Raw genomic sequence first — 8,642 nt, 5'->3', positions numbered from 1 at the left:
CGGAGGCGAAATAAAAGATGTAAATCGATGTGTGTTTGCAAGAAATATTTGTGGTGTTCATTTAAACAGATAAATTTGCCTTTCGCATATACGTATATTTTTATCCACTGCTTTATATAAGCGAGCAAAAAAGAATATTTGTTGCCCCTTATCGAGAAACTTGGGTCCGGTTTAGTTAATCTACAACGATTTTCAGTTGTTGTGTCCAAACCATAACCCGAATCAAAAAGGTTTAACATACACGTGTAATCAAAGGATTCACATTTTATTTAAGATACATGTTTCAAATTTCCTACCACTAGCTTATTAATAAACTCGGTTTGCGCTATGCACTTTTTTGCAAATTTCGACGTGTGTTCCGCGCAAAAATACTGTGGACGGCCTAGCCGGAGTGATATGCACAAGAAATGTTGTATACCTTTGGCATGCGGAAGCCCCTCTTCCCCGCAACACAGAAACGAGAATTCTACTTAGTAAGGGTTATAATTCCTAAGCGCGGCCGAAGGCAGAAGCAAGCGCAACAGGTGGTGGACCTATCAAAGTGCATGTTTTCAATGGCTTGGAAGAAGCTGTTATTGCAGTAGCTGGATTGAGAATCAGAGCTTCAGGCATAGGAGGAGTTCTGGCTTATGGTTCAACAATTCAACCAGAAGCTGGCATAGATGCGCCCATGGTTACTATGCCCGACAGCTCCGCATACCTTTGTGAATCCATTGCCATAGCGCCCGCTTACTCTGCTGCTATAATACCAAGTACATCAGAATCTTTACCTCAAAATTTACCTCAAAATATGTAAAATTAACTAATTTTACAATAAACAAGCACATTATGAGTGTTTTTTTAATTCCTTTCCACTTTGGTTTCCTTCATTCAGCTATCTTCGAAAAACTACTTATAGCTGGCAATGCTGCACATGTTTCCGCAAGGGTTGCAGCATGTGGATTTTTCGTTTTTCGTAGCGTAGCTCGGGTTCTAGAATAAGGGGAATAAACTTAAATAACGATAGAGACAAAGATAGAGAGGAAGAAAGTGGTAGGTATAAAAAGGAGATACAACTGAAGAACGTTCGATGTTATGTTATGGTGTGTTATGCTACATATGTTATGTTATTTAATCTTATATTACGGTACGGTATATTATGCTATGAAATATTATGATATGCTAAGTGCTAAGTTAAACTCCCCTCCACTTAACCCTTTCCATTTAATGTTATTTCACCTCAACTCAACTCACATAAACTATAATTAATTTTAGCGGTTGAATTTCAACCGCTGGGCGAACACTAGTACCTTTAATTTCGCTCAGACATTTATATTAACCATATTTTTCACTTTTTGGAAAAGTACTTAGGCCGAGACATGAAAATATTGGTAGGCCATAAAATAAAAATACGATCTCACTTTTGGAAATCCATCTAGTGTTTTACTACTGGATGGGTATACTTTCAGAAAATGTTAGCAAAGTCCGTGCTGGTTTGAAATGTCATAAAATTGTCGCACAGTGTTTGTGGAGAAAGTCGACATATGAAACAGATTGTTGGGAGAGAAAAACTGTCAGAATAAACCAATTTATTCTGCTTGCGAAAAAATTGTGACCGTCCAATTTTGGGTGACCCACTTGAGAGACTTTCACTCTTTATTTAAAATATCAATACAAAAGATGGATGTACTTTAAACTTGATTAAATTTTTTTAAACTGAGCTTATATCTATAGACTATGGTCTAATGGGAATCGGAAAAGCTTTGTGTTTGTCTAATTTTGACTACTGAAAAATATTGGCGAAAAATACTACGCAGTTTACTTTTTTATCCGGGTTTTTATAAAACAACAGTAAAATTCAGCTAATTTATCTGATTCCTTTTAATAGGTGCAGCAAGTCTAGAGAAAATAATCGGAATTGCCGTAAGTAACTTCGAAAGTATTTTGAATACATGTATTTCCAGAAATCAAACAGCGAATATGGGTCAAATAGCTTTTGTCTCAAATAAAGAAAATACGAAATTTGAGGAAATCCTAGACACTGGCCTGTATCGACAAATTTTGACACAATTTTCTTCTTTATTCATAGTTTAACGATGATATTATGGGTCAAAAATTTACAAATAGGTGCTTTAGCATCGAATGTACTCGACTGAAGCCCTATTCTGATCTAAACCAATCAAGAGACCATTTTTTACTCCCGTTTGACAATTTGTTTTCACTTATTTGACCGCAAATGCCATTGAATTAGACATACAGACCGATTCTGAATAGAAACTTCCGAGGAATTTTTCCTCATTTCTCTTTCCTCCTATCATGAATAAAAATTTCCTGAGGATTTTTCCTCTTTTCCCTATTCTCCTATTCTAAACGACCTTCGAAAAAGGGAAAATGTATTTCGGGAAAAAAGTAGGTATTACGAATGTCAAAAAGGAGGAGAATCGATTTCGTTATTCTGGGAGAATTTTCACCGGTATTTTAAAAGGGAACTGCTACAATGTAATGTAAGTTAATTACAATTTAAAGGAAATTTGGTGTAACAAAACGTTTAACCCTCTAGTAGGTTGAACCGCCTCCATACGGACGTTAACTAAACACCTTTTTATTGCACCTCTAATAATTTTTTTCTATATTCGTAAGACACGATCTTTAGACAAAAACCGTACCCTTACGGCGAAGTAAATTTGAATCCGTTATGTCAATCCGTTTTATTTTAATCGGCACCGTATTTTGATATAAGTTTTATAATTATGTCACCATTCGAAATGGAGAAAATTGCTTTCGAACACAGACCGTCTACAGACCGGCTTGCCGACATATAAAAACCCAGTTTGCATTTTCGTCTGCAGACGGGATTGCCGGTTCGTAGGTCAACATTGTGTAAGAGAAAGCTGAAAATACGTCAAAGTATATCGGCGAGCCCGTCTCCAGACGGTCTTGGTTTTTCTCCCCTGTAGGAAAAAGTTACTATCACAGATCGAAATGGACATAATTTTTGGATTCCTCGTGCTAAAATCACCCACCTCATAAAAAAATTGGCCTACTAGAGGGTTAAGCTTTCATTTTAGCTCCAAAACCACAAATGAGGAACAGGTAGAAATCTTAATAAGCCTAATGGAAGCTAGGTTATTTTGGTTTATTACATGAAAACGCCCCATTGAAATCAAAATATTTCAACTCACATGTGTAGTTAAAAGACTAAATTTTAATTTAGCACTAATATGTATTTAAATTTCCGGAACACTAGTTTATTAATAATGCGGCTTCCAAAATTCACAGTGGCAACTGGACCTAGCAAAGGGTACCCTTTGCTATTTGTACACTTATTTTGGGTTATAACATGAAAACGCGCGATTGAAATCTAAATATTTCAACGCACATGTGTTGTTAAAAGACTAAGTTTTAATTTAGCACTAATAACGGGTGATTTTTTTGAGGTTAGGATTTTCATGCATTAGTATTTGACAGATCACGTGGGATTTCAGACATGGTGTCAAAGAGAAAGATGCTCAGTATGCTTTGAAATTTCATCATGAATAGACTTACTAACGAGCAACGCTTGCAAATCATTGAATTTTATTACCAAAATCAGTGTTCGGTTCGAAATGTGTTTCGCGCTTTACGTCCGATTTATGGTCTACATAATCGACCAAGTGAGCAAACAATTAATGCGATTGTGACCAAGTTTCGCACTCAGTTTACTTTATTGGACATTAAACCAACCACACGAATGCGTACAGTGCGTACAGAAGAGAATATTGCGTCTGTTTCTGAGAGTGTTGCTGAAGACCGTGAAATGTCGATTCGTCGCCGTTCGCAGCAATTGGGTTTGTGTTATTCGACCACATGGAAGATTTTACGCAAAGATCTTGGTGTAAAACCGTATAAAATACAGCTCGTGCAAGAACTGAAGCCGAACGATCTGCCACAACGTCGAATTTTCAGTGAATGGGCCCTAGAAAAGTTGGCAGAAAATCCGCTTTTTTATCGACAAATTTTGTTCAGCGATGAGGCTCATTTCTGGTTGAATGGCTTCGTAAATAAGCAAAATCATGCGATTTGACGCCTTTAGACTATTTTTTGTGGGGCTACGTCAAGTCTAAAGTCTACAGAAATAAGCCAGCAACTATTCCAGCTTTGGAAGACAACATTTCCGAAGAAATTCGGGCTATTCCGGCCGAAATGCTCGAAAAAGTTGCCCAAAATTGGACTTTCCGAATGGACCACCTAAGACGCAGCCGCGGTCAACATTTAAATGAAATTATCTTCAAAAAGTAAATGTCATGGACCAATCTAACGTTTCAAATAAAGAACCGATGAGATTTTGCAAATTTTATGCGTTTTTTTTAAAAAAAAAGTTATCAAGCTCTTAAAAAATCACCCGTTATTTAAATTTCCGGAGCACTAGTTTATTAATAATGTGGCTTCCAAAATTCACAGTGACAACTGGACTTAGCAAAGGGTACTCTTATCCTATTTGCCCACTTATTTCGGGTTATTACAGAAAAACGCGCGATCTAAATTAAACCTTTCAACTCACCCGTGTAGTTAAAAGATTGAGCTTTAATTTAAAACACAGATTTGAAATTTCTGCTCACTAATTTATTAACAACTTTAATCTGAAATACTCTTTTATGGGAAACGCACTTTTATGTGTAAAACACGCAAATTAAATGGCGGGAGTTGAGCTGTCAAAATAACTGTCAAACAGCTCTTCGAATTTCCTGCTCCCAAATTTTCGGGGAAAATGCTGCTCCCTGGCAATTTCGAATAGGAGGATTTTATTCTCGAGCAAAGTAAAATCCGCGAGAAATGAAATCCTCGGGAATATTCAGAATTGGGATGATAGTGAAACTAAGCTTTATAATCTGATTATGCATACTTCGAATAACTTCGCATAAATTTCAAACTGTCAGGTGAAAATATGTTGACTGCATTTTGTATGTATTCCATTACCCAGAAATTAGCAGAACTTGTAAAAAATTAGCGATCTGTTGAGTTTAGATTTTGCCTCACGTTTTCTTAAGTGACATTTCAATTGCAGTGGTACCAATAGCAATATTTTTACAGAGATGCATGGAAAAAATATTAGGGGAATTCAGCTAAAAAAAGAAAAAGTGAGCATAGCGGGCGGGCCATGGTTTTAATGGAATACATTTTTTTTTGCAAATTCATAGGGAGGGTAAATGTGGAATTGTCAACATTTTCAAAAGCTTATATTTAGAAAAGATTTGAACCAAATTTCAAAGTATGGATATGGTTGGAAAGGTAATTAAGAGTCTTCTGATTTAATATTGAAATAAAAACTATTTTATTAAAAATTTGTTTTTCTTAAAAAAAAATACGTAATTAACTAAATTAAAAGATATGCACAAGGTAATAAAGAGTACAAAAACACCTTTAAATATATGATTCATAATAAAAAATCTTTCGCAATATCAATAAATATTAAAATATGATTTTATATGTTAACATTTGGAAGAAAATATAGCGCTATTTTTTATTCAAAATTTTCATTTTATATTAAAATATCCATACAATTGTTTTATTTCGCTGTTGGCAGTTCGTCGCCTGGGTAAAAGATTGTCGTATGTTAGTTTCGGCAGGTTTTGGGAAATCGCGATTGAAATTTGGAATGCAATTTCTCAAAAAGGCGAAGATAGATTTTCTCCAAAGCTTCTGAAAATGTTACTAGTTCACAAAATTCTTAAATTATTTAATTTTTAATGTTTATTGTTAATTAGTTTTTAGTTTATAAAGGATTTTCTTTGGTAAAATTTTTTCGTAAGCGTCATTTGTCCACAATATTAAAAAATGGAGAACGCCAATTTTAAGATATTGATTAGTTTAATATGACTGCATCACTAACTAAATTTTTACTGAATTATCGAAAAAATTATAGTCAATATCTCGGAAACTAAAGGAGATATCTAAAAATTGATAACGCCAATCGAAAGACCTTATTTCAAAATATATAACTGCATCTAGAACTAAAAATCGTCAAAATTGCGCTTACGACAATCTTTTACCCAGGCGACGAGTTGTCCTTAAACCTAACCATATAAAATTATATATCAAATGAAAGGTATTTTTATGCTCGTTTATATATGCAGTTATTTACTTATGTTTTTAATAAATTCCATGTTCTGACCGACATCGAAAACAGGTTTTCGTTGCTAAAACTGGTTTTCGACCTAAAACTTGTGTTTTCGTCCATGTAAAATCTGTCAAACGAAAACCAGTTTTCGCTGAAAACTACTTGAAAACTCACATTCCACTCATTCCAATCGGTGTCGTCACTAGTTTTTTTTCGATTATTTACCGAAGTGGAAGTCATATTTTCTCATCTTTAATACGCCATTTCGGATTTATTGTTAATTGGCTGGCCAAAGTAAAATAAGAATGAAATTAAAAGGTTGCTAATGAAAAGAAAATGAGGGAAAAGCATTTTGGTTTGGTTCTTGCGTAGCGAAACTGTAATCAGAGGATGTAAGAAATGTCAACGAAAACACTAACAGCCGGTGTGAACAGTCTTCAGCCCACAATCCCAAAACTCGTTTTCAAAGTGTTTTCGTTGTCGGTCAAAACATGGTAAAAAACATACGTATTTTATTTACATATTTTTACAGACATTGTATTGAAAATTAAGTCAAACTGCAAAGAACTTTAGTGCCGACTTAATTTGGACTACAAATATACCCCATTAAAACCACTTAAATGAATTTTTCTGTAAACAAATCTATTTACCTAAAGAAACCAAAAATCAGCTGTTTTTGTTCACACACCGTGAATAACCCTTTTGCGTCGATGCATAAGGTAAATTTGGTTGAATGCGAAGTATAATCAGCCTTAAGTTTTGTAAAGTTGTGTTACGTTTAAGAAGTTGTGCGAAGTTATGCTAAGTATGCATAATCAGACCTTTAAAATTAAGAGAAAAGTTGTAAATGTTGTCATGAATATGCGTGCGGGTAACTTTGGTTTTATGGTTTCAATAAATTAAAAAATGCATTCCAACAATTGCAAAGGTAGAGCGTTTGTAGATTTCACAACGTCTAGGGCGCAATGACGTTTTATGGAAAAAATTGGTTCAAGTTTCGAATATAACAAAAATTCCGAAATTGAGGATAGCTAAGTAAAGTGTTAAGGGGGATAGACCCGCTCCCCCCTTCGTCAATGAAATGGATTTTTTTATTGTTGAATTATTATTATTAATTATTTTAAATACTATTTTATCCTTCTGATTTATAATTTTTTAAGTTCAGACTAATGCAAATTATTTTTTAATTAATATATAAAATTATCGGTTGGTGGATTATGTATTTGAATATTGAGCTTATACATACTACTCTTTTCAGACCTTTTGCGAAATACACTAGACCATTTTGCTTAGTTCCTCACAGTGTTAGGAAATGAAATCGTTCCTTCAGTACGAAATCTATACAAAAATTTTACTTTCGGCTGTAGATTGTATCGACTTTTCGATTTTCTCATATGCATGCATGCATACATAGATTTGATGGTATTCATGGGAAAGTTTATGTAAGTACATTTACATATTTTACACTTTTAACATAAATGTCTATGCAGTTATTTTAAGATACACTTCTTAACAAGCAAATTTTTATACCCGAGCGCACTTGTGCACAAGGGTATATTAATTTTGTTCACATAACGGTTGTTTGTAACAGCCAAAACGAATCGAGATAGATATAGACAAATGTATACATAAATGCTCAGAATGAATAGAGAAGTCGATTAAGCCATGTCTGTCTGTCCGTCCGTCTGTCCGTCCGACCGTGTACACGATAACTCGAGCAAAAATTGAGATATCTCAACGAAATTTGGTATGTAGGTTTCCATTAATCCAAGGTAAGTTGGTATTGAAAATGGGCGAAATCGGACTGTAACCACGCCCACTTCCCATATAACGGTAATTTCCAGAAATACGAAAACTGCGATATTTTAGTAACTACTGAAGATAATTCACTCAAAATTGATATTTACAATAATTTTCAGACGAAACATAAGAATATTATAAACTTTTGGAAAATGGGCGTAGCCACGCCCACTTATGGTTACATGTGTATATCTTAGTAACCGCTGCACCAATTTCTTCCAAACTTGGAATACATGTTAGCCTTGCCACAGTATATCAAATGGCCGCAAATTTTTAAAATCGGACAATAACCACGCCCACATCCCATATAACGGTAATTTAGAGAATACAAAATCTTCGATAAATCAGTAAATATTAAAGCTAATTTATTAAAAATTGATGCTTGCAACAATTCTTTAGTAAGAAATACGTTTATGGTAAAATTTTGGAAAATGGGCGTGGCACCGCCCATGATCACATATATGTACAGTTGTCCACAAAATAATAGGAGTGCGATATTTTGACCAGTTTTGGCTATTTGTCTTTTGTTTATTTAATGTTTATTATTTTTTTATAAAAGCCTAGCTGGCTATACATCAAACACCATATAAATTCAGATTTTAGACTTTGTATAAAAATTATAAAAATTTTGCAATTTTTCACCCAAATTTCAAACTTTTCAATCAGAATCTTTAGAAAAAATTCTGGTATGCAGTTTTGTAGCACATTCAATTCTAGTCTGAAGAAGTGCAAGTTTCAAGCGGCTAAAAAATTCCGTTGATTTTTG

General features: G+C 34.2%; 1 protein-coding gene across 1 annotated transcript in view; it reads right to left on the bottom strand.

The window, feature by feature from the left end:
• The window catches only part of LOC118735296 (protein rolling stone), a 144,640-nt gene that overhangs the window by 134,067 nt on the left and 1,931 nt on the right, over positions 1 to 8,642 (bottom strand). The window lies entirely within an intron of this gene.

Source organism: Rhagoletis pomonella, unplaced genomic scaffold (assembly GCF_013731165.1).
Source record: "Rhagoletis pomonella isolate Grant_MI unplaced genomic scaffold, Rhpom_1.0 Rhpom_scaffold_00003, whole genome shotgun sequence".
NCBI classification, from domain to species: domain Eukaryota; kingdom Metazoa; phylum Arthropoda; class Insecta; order Diptera; family Tephritidae; genus Rhagoletis; species Rhagoletis pomonella.
Note: the sequence above shows the minus strand (reverse complement) of the source record. Positions and strands in the feature narration are given on the sequence as shown.